The 13531-nt window shown below is 44.5% G+C and overlaps 1 long non-coding RNA gene, 2 other non-coding genes and 2 pseudogenes across 3 annotated transcripts; 4 read left to right on the forward strand and 1 right to left on the reverse strand.

The window, feature by feature from the left end:
• The first annotated feature begins 6141 nt into the window (after positions 1–6141).
• Positions 6142–6260, forward strand: LOC135599395 (5S ribosomal RNA; annotated as a pseudogene).
• Positions 6261–6611: 351 nt separating this feature from the next.
• On the forward strand, positions 6612–6730 carry LOC135600522 (5S ribosomal RNA). Its single transcript, XR_010482842.1, has one exon. It is a non-coding gene; the product is annotated as a 5S ribosomal RNA (ribosomal RNA).
• Positions 6731–7080: 350 nt separating this feature from the next.
• Positions 7081–7194, forward strand: LOC135604190 (5S ribosomal RNA; annotated as a pseudogene).
• A 351-nt stretch (positions 7195–7545) lies between these two features.
• Positions 7546–7664, forward strand: LOC135601203 (5S ribosomal RNA). Its single transcript, XR_010483504.1, has one exon. It is a non-coding gene; the product is annotated as a 5S ribosomal RNA (ribosomal RNA).
• An 803-nt stretch (positions 7665–8467) lies between these two features.
• On the reverse strand, positions 8468–12132 carry LOC135598153 (uncharacterized). Its single transcript, XR_010481501.1, has 2 exons — positions 10728–12132; positions 8468–8702 (listed from the first exon to the last, which is right to left on the reverse strand). It is a non-coding gene; the product is annotated as an uncharacterized LOC135598153 (long non-coding RNA).
• Positions 12133–13531: the final 1399 nt, after the last annotated feature.

Below are 13531 nucleotides of genomic sequence, written 5' to 3' on the forward strand. Positions count from 1 at the left end.
TTCTCCAATGAGCACCTGTACTATATCCCTAGTGTCTCTACACGAGCAGCTATGAGACCAGTTGCATCCATCATATGGATGGGTATACAGCACACCAGTCTATCCGGTTATTATGATGTTCCTCTCGAGTAACCTTTGACCGAGATTATTTATGATATGTGTTTAAAGGTGAATCGATCTAATTTTCATGATCTCATCACGATCCGATTCTCATTGCACAAATCCAAGGACATGACAATATATATATGCATATATGCAATAGTTATAAAGTGATATATACCAAAATATAATAAGCAAAAAGATTCTGTATCAAGTCACACGTGCCATCACTCACGTGATTGGCTTACTGGGCACCTATGACTAGCACAAGAGGCTTCGAACGTTGATGCGCCAGCCAAGATGTGCACATAGGCGAGGGACGAAGCATGCAAAGCGGGTGCCATCATACCAGCACTAAAGCACTGGATCCCATCAGAACTCTGAAGTTAAGCGTGCTTGGGGGAAAGTGTTAGGACTCTAGCTTGGAGAGTCCTAATTGAGAGGGACATTCATGTAAAACTATTAGGACTTTAGCTAGGAGAGTCCTAATTGAGAGGGACATTCTGTTAGGACTCTAGCTAGGAGAGTCCTAATTGAGAGGGGCATTCATATAGGAGGTGTTTTCTTAGAGAAGAAATAGGAGTTGTAAGGGAATAGGAGTCTTGACTAGGAGTCCTACTAGGAGTTGGTTAGAAGTAAGAGTCTTAAATAGGAGTCCTATTAGGAGTTAGGGTTTAGAAGCCCTATAAATAGCCATGTATTCCTTCTCTTTTCATAAGCAATAGATTAATCTTTTCTGCAGCCTTTGAGCAGCAACTTGGAGGAAGGAACCCCTATAGAGTTCCAAGGAGGCCGATCCCCTAAAGAGATCAACCCCAAGTTTAGAATCTGCAAGGGTTCTAACACCTGGTATCAGAGCAGCGTTCTTGGCATCTCGCTGCCCTTCCATTGCCGTCCATCAGCCCTCCACAACCTCCCAAAGCAATTCCCACAATTGCTTAAAAGATCGTCGCCAAATTCCGCCATCATCTCCACCACCGTAGATTATCCTTTGATCTCCCCGTGAATTGCAATAGGTTCTGGTTTCCTACCTTACTGCTGCTGCAATTTAGTTATCCTTATTCGAAAATCCAAAAAATAAACTATTCCTATATTGCTGCATAAACCTTTTGTCACAAAGTTTTCATCTCTACGACGAATGATACATTGCAGAATTCCAACCGCATAGCACCATCTGTTTGATCTTGCTACTATGCTATTTCTATCCAAATTTCTATGAAATTTTTATGACATCTTTGACACTTCCTAACAGCTGATTTCTCTTTGGTTTTTTCAAAAAATTCTCAATATAAACCATTGATCTTTTACGTCTAATCTGCTATACTTGAAAATCTGCATTGTAAAATTTCAGCCGCATAGCACTGTTTGTTTGATCTTGATACTATATTGTTTCTATCCAAATTTCTACAAAATTTTTATGATAGCTTTGACACTTCCTAACAGTGGATTTCCCTTTCGTTGCATCAAAAAATTCTCAATATAAACCACTGATCTTTTACGTCCAATCTGCTATACTTAAAAATATGTGCTGCAGAAAATTTCAGCGGCATATTGTTGCCTTAACCCATCTATTCGCAATCTTTTTTGAATGAAATTTCTTATACACTTCATAGATCATCTTGGCTTCCATGTAAGATTGATATATTAAGGAATTCATCTCTAAAAATAATTTTGTGTTGCTGCAAATTTTCATCATAACCCGTTGAAATTTTTCGACGACAATTCTGCTATCGCAACTTGCACCAATTTTCTTGCTGTTATACTGCTGAAATTCTCTTGATTAAATTAGACATCCTTGCTGTCATATAATCTGTGATTTTGCTATCAATTCCCTCCTCAATTCTCTTAAGTTTTTGGTAGAAATTACATCGAGAAACCATTGTTTCTTCGACGACAATTCTACTCTTACAAGACAGCACATACTTGCTGCAACTTCCACTGATTTCTATCAAACTTTTGCTGCCATCTACCACAGATCCAAAACTTTCATCCACAGCCCTAAAACTCCACTAAACCACACCCTCAAACTGCACCCAAAACTGCCACAAAACTAGCCTAAATCGTAGCCTACATCTACCGATCCACCAACCTTTTCGACCATCACTTCTCTCAACCTATACATGCCTTTAACCTAACAACAAAAGAGAGATCTTAACATCATAGATTTGGAGGCATATACTATGGCATCTAAGGAGGCAATCAATGCTAAATTCGAAGCCTTGGAGGAGCGAATGGACGATAAGATTCTGACGCTCTTTACCGAACTCAGATTGGGCCGACCACTAAGCCCGAAGAAATCATATCAAGGAGAGAGCTTTGCCCAATCACACCAAGCCCAAAGATATGACTTCCAAGAGAGGGGAAGCTCTATGACCAACACCAACTATCCATGCATGAGAGTGGACTTCCCTAGATGGGAAGAAGGAGACCCAATTGGTTGGATCTCGCGCGCGGAGCAATATTTTCGGTGCCATAAAATCGCGGATGCATCTATGGTGAAAATTACAGCTATATATCTTGAAGGGGATGCTATACATTGGTTTGACTGGTTTGAACATACTTATGGAGTGCTTTCATGGCGACAATTCAAAGAAGGACTGCTAATCCGCTTCAGACCAACCGATTACAAGAATATTGACGGACAACTAGCAAAGATTCGACAAACCTCTACCATTCAGGAGTACCAAACCAGGTTTGAAAGGTTATCTAATCAAACTTATGATTGGTCTCAAAAATAGCTATTGAGAACCTTTATTGAGGGCTTAAAGCCAGAGATCCGAGGAGAAGTTAAAGCGCGACAACCGTATACACTTATGGCAGCCATCTCTTTCGCACGACATCAAGAGGAGCAATTGAACCATGAAGCTCGGAGGACTAGGGTCACTCCTCAACTAGTAATATTGAAGCCCTTAGCCCCCCCTACTTTCGACCAAGTCCCTACACCAAAGAGGTTAACAAGAGAAGAGCTTCGGGAGCGATATGCGAAGGGGTTATGTTGGCATTGTGATGAGCCGTGGAGCCGTGAGCATCGCTGTAGTAAAGGGGGACTTCTTATGATTGAACCAATAGAAGAAGAGGTCATTGAACATCCAAAAGAGAGCCTTAAACATGAAGAAGAATATGCAAAAGAAGAGCCACAACCGACCAAAGTTACGGTACATACACTAGTTGGCTACTCAATCCCACAAACGATGAAAGTTGGAGGCCTTCCCAAACAACAACCGATCACTGTTCTCATCGACACGGGCAGCACTAATAACTTCCTAAACAGTAAGGTTGCTGTCTATATGAACTTACCTATTGAGAATTGCAGCAGGTTTGTCGTTAAGGTCGCCAATTGACGGATTTTGAAGTGTGATCATAGGTGCCCGCAAGTGAAACTGTTGTTGCAGGACCAAGAGATAATTGCATATTTCTTCCTCCTCCCTCTTGATGATCATGAGGCCATACTCAGAATTAAATGGTTGATGACATTAGGTGATATTTCTTGGAATTTTATGCAACTAATTATAAAATTTTACAGTAAGGAGAAACAGGTGATACTGCACAGGAAACGTGAGGGCGACGTAACGACGATTTGCACACAACAAATGGAGAAGGTTTTACATAAAGCATGCAGCGGCTTTTTGGTACAACTTGAGCAACAAACTAAGGGAGAGCCAACAAAATTTGAAGATCCAAATCTACTTCCTTTGCTTGCTGAATTTTCGGATATATTTGACGAACCGCGCAACCTACCTCTTACCCGTCAGCATGATCATTGTATAATGATTCTTCCAGGCAAATCTCCAGCAAATGCTCAGCCATATCAATATCCACATCTCCAGAAGGATGAAATAGAAAGGATTTTAAAAGAGATGCTCCAAACAGGAGTTATTCAGCCAAGTTGCAGCCCCTACTCTTCACCGGTGCTCCTCATACGAAAGAAGGATGGAATATGGTGATTATGTGTTGATTACCGAGCTCTCAATGGCATAACCATCAAAGATAAATACCCTATTCCAGTAGTAGATAAGTTGCTAAGGGAGCACAAATCTTCACAAAGTTGGACCTTCGATCCGGGTATCATCAAATACGAGTATGCGAAGAAGACATACCGAAAACCACCTTTTGAACACACAACAACCACTATGAATTTTTGCTTTCTTCATAAGAAGGTGGAATATCTTGGGTATATCATATCAGAGGAAGGTGTGGCAGTAGACCCCTTCAAAATTGGAGCAATTCAAAATTGGCTGACCCCGTGGAACATAAAATTGCTACATGGCTTTCTGGGTTTAACAGGCTACTACTACAAGTTCGTGAAAAACTATGGAGAGATCAGTGCACCACTTACTTCCTTACTAAAAAAAGATGTCTTCCAATGGTCGGACAGAGCCTCCGTTGCCTTCGACAAACTTAAGGCAACCATGATGACGACGCCGGTGCTAACACTACCAGATTTTAATCGACCCTTCATTATTGAGGCTGACGCATTTGGAGTCGGAATTGGAGCCATTCTCATGCAAGATGGTCGATCACTCATATACACTAGCAAGGCATTATCTCCCTCCCATCAAAATAAGTCAACATATGATAAGGAGATGCTCGCCATTATGCGCGCAGCAACGAGGTGGAGACCCTACTTGATCGGCCGACGATTTCAAATTAAAACCGACCATAAAAGCCTCAAGTACTTTTTGGAGCGAAAAATATCATCCCCTGAGCAGCAAAAAAGGGTAATAAAACTTCTTGGATTTGATTATCAAATAACTTACAAAAAGGGGAAAGAGAATGTTCTTGCAGATGCGCTTTCGAAGCTACCCGAGCAAGTTGAAGTTTCGGTCGTTTCACTTCCGACCAGCGACTTTCTTAAGGATATTAAGATGGAATGGCAGGAAGATTCAGAGACTAGTAAGATTATAAAAAAATTGGAGGAAGCACCAAGCCCCATGGCTCATTACAATTGGGACTCAAAAGAATTACACTATAAGGGACGCATTGTGCTTACGATAAATTCTACTTGCATCTTCACGAGCAGATTTTGGACAAAGTTATTCCATATGCAGGGTACTAAATTGAAAAGGAGTATGACATATCACCCACAAACCGACGACCAGACGAAAGTTTTAAATAGGTGCTTGGAGACAGCCCAAAGCCACCCACCAAATATGACTACCCAAAGAGAACTCCAGACCCAACCAAGTGCCATTATTGATCGACGGATCGTGACTCGACGACGATGACCCACTAATGAAGTGCTAATACAGTGGGCGAACCTACCAATAGAAGATGCCACTTGGGAGAACTATGACGACTTGAAGATCAAATTCCCAGAATTCACGAATCATTAGCCTCGAGGACAAGGCTGATTTGAAGAGGGCGGGTCTGTTAGGACTCTAGCTTGGAGAGTCCTAATTGAGAGGGACATTCTGTTAGGACTCTAGCTAGGAGAGTCCTAATTGAGAGGGGCATTCATGTAGGAGGTGTTTTCTTAGAGAAGAATTAGGAGTTGTAAGGGAATAGGAGTCTTGACTAGGAGTCCTACTAGGAGTTGGTTAGAAGTAAGAGTCTTAAGTAGGAGTCCTATTAGGAGTTAGGGTTTAGAAGCCCTATAAATAGCCATGTATTCCTTCTCTTTTCATAAGCAATAGATGAATCTTTTCTGCAGCCTTTGAGCAGCAACTTGGAGGGAGGAACCCCTATAGAGTTCCAAGGAGGCCGATCCCCTAAAGAGATTAACCCCAAGTTTAGAATCTGCAAGGGTTCTAACAGAAAGTAGTACTAGGATGGGTGTCCCCCTGGGAAGTCCTCGTGTTGTACTCCTTTTTGCGTCCTGGGATACGAAAACCTCTCCTGTAGACCTCAGAGGTGATAGTTTTGGGGCTCGAAATTTGCCGTGACCACTACGCTATCAGTATCATGGGGCTCGGAGAGAGCTTTCCAAACTGGGGTCGCAATAGCGATTCCGAGTTCGTTCGAGAAAGCGCTGATGCAAGAGGCTCCGGACATTGATGCGCCGGCCGTGACGTGCACATAGGCGAGGGATGAAGCACACAAAATGGGTACGATCATGCCAGCACTAAAGAACCAGAAACCATCAGAACTCTGAAGTTAACCGTGCTTGGGCGAGAGTAGTGCTAGGATGGGTGAGCCCCTGGGTAGTCCTCGTGTTTCCCTCCTTTTTGCATCCCGAGATACGAAAACCTCTCCCGTCGACCTCTGAGGCGATGGTTTTGGGGCTTGAAATTTATCGTGACCGCAAAGCAGTCATTATCGTGGGGCTCGGAGAGAGTTTTCTGAACTGGGGTCGCAATAGCAATTCCGAGATCGTTCGAGAAAGTACCAATGGTTTCGGTGCACGCTTGCCGTGACCGATATACAGTCGTTGGGCTGAGGCTCGGAGAGAGCTTGCAATAGCGATTCCGTGATAGATCGAGAAAGCGCCAACGGTTTTGTGACACGCAAGAGGCTCCAGACGTTGATGCTCCGGCCGAGACGTGTAGATAGGTGAGAGACGAAGCATGCCAAGTGGTTGTGATCATACCAGCACTAAAGCACCGGATCCTATCAGAACTCCTAAGTTAAGCATGCTTAGGCAAGAGTAGTACTAGGATGGGTGACCCCTTGGGAAGTCCTCGTGTTGCACTCCTTTTTGCGTCCCAAGATACGAAAACCTCTCCTGTAGACCTCCGAGGCGATGGTTTTGGGTCTCGGAATTTGTCGTGACCGCTACGCTGTTAGTATCGTGAGGCTCGGAAAGAGCTTTTTGGACTCAGGTCGCAATAGCGATTCCGAGATCGTTCGAGAAAGTGCCGATGGTTTTAGCGCATTTTGCCATGACCAATACGTAGTCGTTGGGCTGGGGCTCGGAGAGAGCTTGCAATAGCGATTCCGTGATCATTCGAGAAAGCGCCGAAGGTTTCATGATGCGTATGAGGCTTCGGACTTTGATACGCCGGCCGAGACGTGCACATAGGCGAGGGACGAAGCAAGTGAAATGGCTGCGATCATACCAGTAATAAAGCTTCGGATCCCATCAAAACTCCGAAGTTAAGCGTGCTTGGGCGAGAGTAGTACTAGATGACTCCCTGGGAAGTCCTCGTGATGCACTCCTTTTTGTGTCCCGAGATATGAAAACCTCTACCATAGACCTCCGAGGCGATGGTTTTGGGGCTCAAAATTTTCTATGACCGCTATGCTATCAGTATCGTGGGGCTCGGAGAGAGCTTTCCTGACTGAGGTTGCAATAGCGATTCCGAGATCGTTCGAGAAAGTGCCAATTGTTTCAGCGCGCATTTGCCATGACCAATATGCAGTTGTTGGGCTGGGGCTCGGAGAGAGTTTGCAATAGTGATTCCGTGATCGATCGAGAAAGCGCCGACGGTTTAGTGATGCGCAAGAAGCTTCAGACGTTGATGCGTCGGCCGAGACGTGCACATAGGCGAGGGACGAAGCAATCGAAACGGGTGCGATCAAACCAGCACTACAGCATCGGATCCCATTAGAACTCTGAAGTGAAGCATGCATGGGTGAGAGTAGTACTAGGATGGGTGACCCTTTGGGAAGTCCTCGTGTTACACTCCTTTTTGCGTCCAGAGATATGATAACCTCTCCTGTAGACCTCCGAGGCGATGGTTTTGGGGCTCCGAATTTGTCGTGACCGTTACGCTGTCAGTATCGTGGGGCTCGGAGAGAGCTTTCCTGACTGGGATCGCAATAGCAATTCCGAGATCGTTAAAGAAAGTGCCAGTGGATTCGGCGCGCGCTTGCCATAACCGATACGCAGTCGTTGGGCTGGGGCTCGGAGAGAGCTTGCAATAGCGATTCCGAGATTGTTCGAGAAAGCGCCGATGGTTTCGTGATGTGTAAGAGGCTCCGGACGTTGATGCGCCGACCGCGACATGCACATAAGCTGTAATATCCCTCACTTTTGAAAATTTATTAATAAGGATTTATATGTAAATTAGAGGATCTATATGTAAATATAGAAATTTCAAGGACTAAACTGTTAAGTTGCAAAAAAAAAAATAAATAAAGAAAACCAAAAATTTTGATTTTATCCCACCACCTCCCATGCTCTCTGTTTCTCTCGAGAAACATAGAGAGGAGCGGTGGGGCGTGGGGAGAAGATGTCACGCCCCTCAAAATATATCCATGATTTTTAAAAATAATTTTTATCACAGACCAATCCAGCATCCAAACTAACGTTTGAGGACACTGAAAAACATTCTATTCATATTCACATCCATAGAACCTGTGCATTTTAAAATCATATATCCCATCACTCGATAATTCACATTTATGGCAACCCAAGCCAACTTGACAAACATGAACAACATTTATAAATCCACAAGCTAAATAAATTATATAATCAGAACTCCAACTATTCACCACAAGTTCATATCGTCATAAATTAGACTTAACATTCCGAAATTCCAAATAAGAGAGATCTTCTAACACTTTTACACAGTATATCCATTTCGATTCATCGACAACATTTCATTACATACAAAACATACTTATACAACAATATCATAATAACCACCCAGACTTGCCCATAATTCTGAATAGCTATCCACTGCCTCAGCCCAAATCAACATCTCGAAGAGTGACAAGCTGACCTGAAAGATTTATATAACAACGGAGTGAGCCAAAAACGGCTCAGCAAGTGACAAAGTATATTCAGAACAAAAGGAACGGTTTCAAACGAGTAAGGTATCATAATGCAAGGCAAAATAAAAGAATTCTCAAGGATACCATCTCAATAGATACCAAATCATACGTATCATGTCATTCAAAACATATTTGATCCATAACGAATGGAGCATAGAGTAATTGGAACATATCAATGGCAGATAGGACATTTCAGAACATATCAGTTCATAGCAAATGGAGCACAGAGTAGTTGGAACATATCAATGGCAGATAGGACATTTCAGAATATATCAGTTCATAGCAAATGGAGCACAGAGTAATTGGAACATATCAATGGCAGATAGGACATTTCAGAACATATCAGTTCATAGCAAATGGAGCACAGAGTAATTGGAGCATATCAATGGCATATGAAATGTTCCGAAGCATATCAACGACATATGGAACATTTCGAAGCATATCAACAATGAATGAAACATTTCGGAGCTTATCAATATCATATACCAAACAGAAGCTCAAACGTCGTCTTTGACGTTGCAAACATATCAATCTTATCCAAAGCATGTACAGAAACACATAACCAAAGCTCTGGACATCATATCAAACATACAGAAGGTGTAGTGGGATCTCAGTCAGAATGTGATTCATCCATTTCTGAATGACCACCTGACAAAAGTCTCCCACGTCTGGGAGCTCCATCCACCCACGTCTAGGTGAAGTCAAAGGGGGCCGGCAGAGCATCGCAGGCTCTAAGCAATATCCCACAAAGCGGGACCCCACAAAGCGGGCAAATAAGCGCATACCAGAATATCCCACATAGCGGGACCCCACAAAGCGGGCAAATCAGCGCATACCCTTTACCATTTCTGGCAAAGGTCCAGACAATCCCACACACCAGAGTACAAGAAGGCAGTTTCAACAATAAGTAGCATATATCGGAAGCACACGCGGAACAACAAAGCGTACATGTGCCTTTACGAGTCAATCCGAAGTAAGCAATAATCTTTCACAAGTATATTCAGATTTGAAAGGAATTGAAAGCAAGGGCACATATGGAATCCAAGTAATCACATATAACTCAATTCAATAAGAAGAATTGATGAATTCAATGTCCAAAGGAATGAAACTGGAATAGGCACATATCGAAAGCAAATGCGGAATAATAGGATATACATGTGCCTATATGAGTCAATACGATATAGCATAAACGTTACACAACAGTTTTTAAGAATGCAATAATTTTAAGGACAAGAGCATACAAGAATTCAAAGCAGTAATATAAAGCTCAATTGAATGAGAAAGCTAAAGGATATCAATTTCCAAAGGAATGAAACCAGAATATGAGAAATCGACCAAAGCTCGATTTCTGGCAGAATACAGAAGGCACATTGAACAAATGATTCAAACTATCGATCGTGCTCCAATTTACTCAGAAATAATCATTGGATTATACTTTCAGATAAGACAGGCTTTATATGAATTGAGCTGTCCAACAGAGAGAGTTACAAATGATTTGGTAAGCAAGAGTCGTAGAACAAAATCTCTGTTGGCAGAATTCATAATGTCAGATTCAACAGATAACTGGGCAGGTGTTTGGATTCCAAATCTTTCAATCCATATATCAAAGAAAGGTCTACGAGTCTAGTTTCCAATGAAATCAGTTTTGAACAAATCAGAGTTTCCACAAAGACTTATAAGCAGCTCGGTATCAAAAGGTCAGAATCTCAGAAGTTGCACATATTCAAATCGTTACGTCTAAACAGGAGATATATCAAATGCAAGGCTAGAACAATTCAAAGTTCCTCATATTCAAAGCAAATGTGGAGATAAAATTGGCAGTGAGAAAAGATCAGGATACTTGCAATAAGACATATCAGAGCAATTATAGGAGAAACGATCAGGGAACTTGCAATAGAAAGGATCGAAACAAGCAGGAAACTTGCAAGAGAAAAGATTAGAAAGCTTGCAATAGAAAAGGTTAGAACACTTGCCTTTCAAAGATTTCGATCCGAAGATCCAAAGAAGGTGCCAGCCCAAATCCTTCTACTTTTCCTCCGTGTCCTCTCTCTGTTTCATTTTGTGTTCTCGTTTTCTTCCTTTCTTCGCAACTACACCACGTGTCGAACATCGAGGCACAGTCACCTGCTCTCTCTTACTCTCATTCCTTCTTTTTCTTTCCCAAACGCAGCTGCCACAATCGTCGCCGCTGCCGCTGCTACAATCGCAGCCCCTTCCACCGCACTACCTTCCTTCCTCCCTTCTCTCGCATACATAACTGCTGCATACGCAGTCGCGGCCGCTGCGGCCGCAATCCCGTCCGCAACCCCTTTTTCCTCCTTTCCTTTCTTTTCTTTCCCAGCTGCAACTGCCGCAGTCGCAGTCGCAACCATGGCCGCAGCCACCACAGCCGCAGCCCCTTCTTTCCCTTCTCTTCTTCCTCTCCTTCCCTTCTTCCTTTCTCTTCCTCTTTCCCTGCCATAGCTGCAGCTGCCACCCTCCCCTGCTCATCTTCCTCTCCTTCTTCTCTTCCAACTGCAGCTGCCATCGCTGCAGCCGCAGCCCCTTCTTTCCCTTCTCTTCTTCCTCTCCTTCCCTTCTTCCTTTCTCTTCCTCTTTCCCTGCCATAGCTGCAGCTGCCACAGCCGCAGCCGCAGCTACTTCTTTCCCTTCTCCTGTTCCTTCTCCTTCCTTTCTTCTTCTTCTCTTCTTCTCCTTCCTCCCCTTCTTCTTCCCGGCGTCACACACACCCTCTCCTCTGTTTCCTCTGCAGGGAACAGAGGTATCACAACCTCTTCTCCTGCTTCCTCTTCTTCTTCTCTTCCTCTTCTTCTTCTTCTGCTCTTCTCCTACCCGACACCCCACACGTCTCCTCTGTTTCCACCTGCAGGAAACAGAGGTGCTGCAGCCCTAGCTGCTGCCACCTCTCGCTCCTCTCCGTCTTCCCTCTCTTTTACCTCTTCTTCTCCTTCTCTTCTTCTCCTCTTCCCTTTTTCCTCCCCAAGGCCACACACCTCCTCGCTGCAGCCTTGCCGCAGCTATCCTCCTCTCTTCTTCTTCTTCTTCTTCTTCTTCTTCCCTTTTCATCCTCAACACCCCACACATCCTCTCCTCTGTTTCCACCAGCGGGAAACAGAGGTGCTGCAGCCCTAGCTGCTGCAGCTGCCTCTCTTTCTCCTCTCCATCTTCCCTCTCTTCTACTTCTTCTTTTCTTCTCTTCTCCCTCTTCTTCCTCTCTTCTTTTCCCTCTTCTTCTCTTCTCCCTCTACTTCTCTTCTTCTTCTCCCCACGCCCCACCGCTTCTCTCTGTTTCTCGAAGAAACAGAGAGAGCGTGGGAGGCGGTGGGATAAAACCGAAGTTTTCGGTTTTCTTTATTTTCTTCTTTTTACAACTTAACAGTTTAGTCCTTGAAATTTCCATATTTACATATAGGTCCTCCGATTTTATAAATAAATCTTTATTAATAATTTTCAAAAGTGAGGGATATTACAGAAGAAGAGAGGAAGAAGAAGAAGAAGAAGAGAGGAGGATAGCTGCGGCAAGGCTGCAGCGAGGAGGTGTGTGGCATTGGGGAGGAAAAGGGAAGAGGAGAAGAAGAGAAGGAGAAGAAGAGGGAAAAGAGAGGGAAGAGGGAGAGGAGCGAGAGGTGGCAGCAGCTAGGGCTGCAACACCTCTGTTTCCTGCAGGTCGAAACAGAGGAGAGGTGTGGGGCATTCGAAGAGGAGAAGAAGAAGAAGAGGAAGAGAAGAGGAAGAGGAAGCAGGAGAAGAGGTTGTGATACCTCTGTTTCCTATAGAGGAAATAGAGGAGAGGGTGTGTGTGACGCCGGGGAGGAGGAGGGAAGAAGAAGAGGAGAAGAAGAAGAGAAGGGAAAGGAGGAGCTGCGGCTGCGGCGGTGGCAGCTGCAGCTGGAAGAGAAGGAGAGGAAGAGATGGTGAGGAAGAAGAGAAGAAGAAGAAAGGAAGGAGAAGGAAGAGGAGAAGGGAAAGAAGCCGCTGCGGCTGCGGCTGCGGCTGTGGCTGCTGCAGCTGTGGCAGGGAAAGAGGAAGAGGAAGGAAGAAGGGAAGGAGAGGAAGAAGAGAAGGGGAAGAAGGGGCTGCGGCTGCGGCGATGATAGCTGCAGCTAGAAGAGAAGAAGGAGAGGAAGATGAGCACGGGAGGAAGAAGAGGCTGCGGTCGTGGCTGAGGCTGCGACTGCAGCAGTGCAGCTGGGAAAGAAGAGAAGGAAAGGAAGAAGAAGAGAAAGGAAAAGGGAAGAAGAGAGGAAGAGGAGAAGGGGAGGCATAGTGGCAGCTGCAGCCGGAAGAGAAGGAGAGGAAACAGAGCAGGGGAGGAAGAAGAGGCTGCGGCTGTGGTGGCTGCGGCCGTGGCTGCGACTGCAGCTGCGGCTGCAGCTGCGGCTGCTACGTTGGCTGCGGTAGCTGCGGCAGCGGTGATGGCTGCAGCAGCTGCTTTTGGGAAAGAGAAAGAAAGAAAAGGGGGAAAAAAAAAGGGGTCGTGGCCATGATTGCGGCTGCGGTGGTGGTGGCTGCGTCAGCGGCAATTGTGTTTGGGAAAGAAAAAATAGGAACGAGAGAAGGGAGGAAGGAAGTAGTACAGTGGAAGGGGCTGCGGTTGTGACAGCAGCTGCGATCGTGACTACGACTGTGGTAGTGGCAACAGCGATGGCTACGATAGTTGCGTTTGAAAAAGAAAACGAAGGAATGAGAGTAAGAGAGAGCAAGTGACTATGCCTCTATGTTCTGCATGAGCTACAGTTGTGGAGAAAAAATAGAAGACATATGTAGAACACGAAAC

This window comes from Musa acuminata, chromosome BXJ2-1 (assembly GCF_036884655.1).
Source record: "Musa acuminata AAA Group cultivar baxijiao chromosome BXJ2-1, Cavendish_Baxijiao_AAA, whole genome shotgun sequence".
Lineage (NCBI taxonomy): Eukaryota > Viridiplantae > Streptophyta > Magnoliopsida > Zingiberales > Musaceae > Musa > Musa acuminata.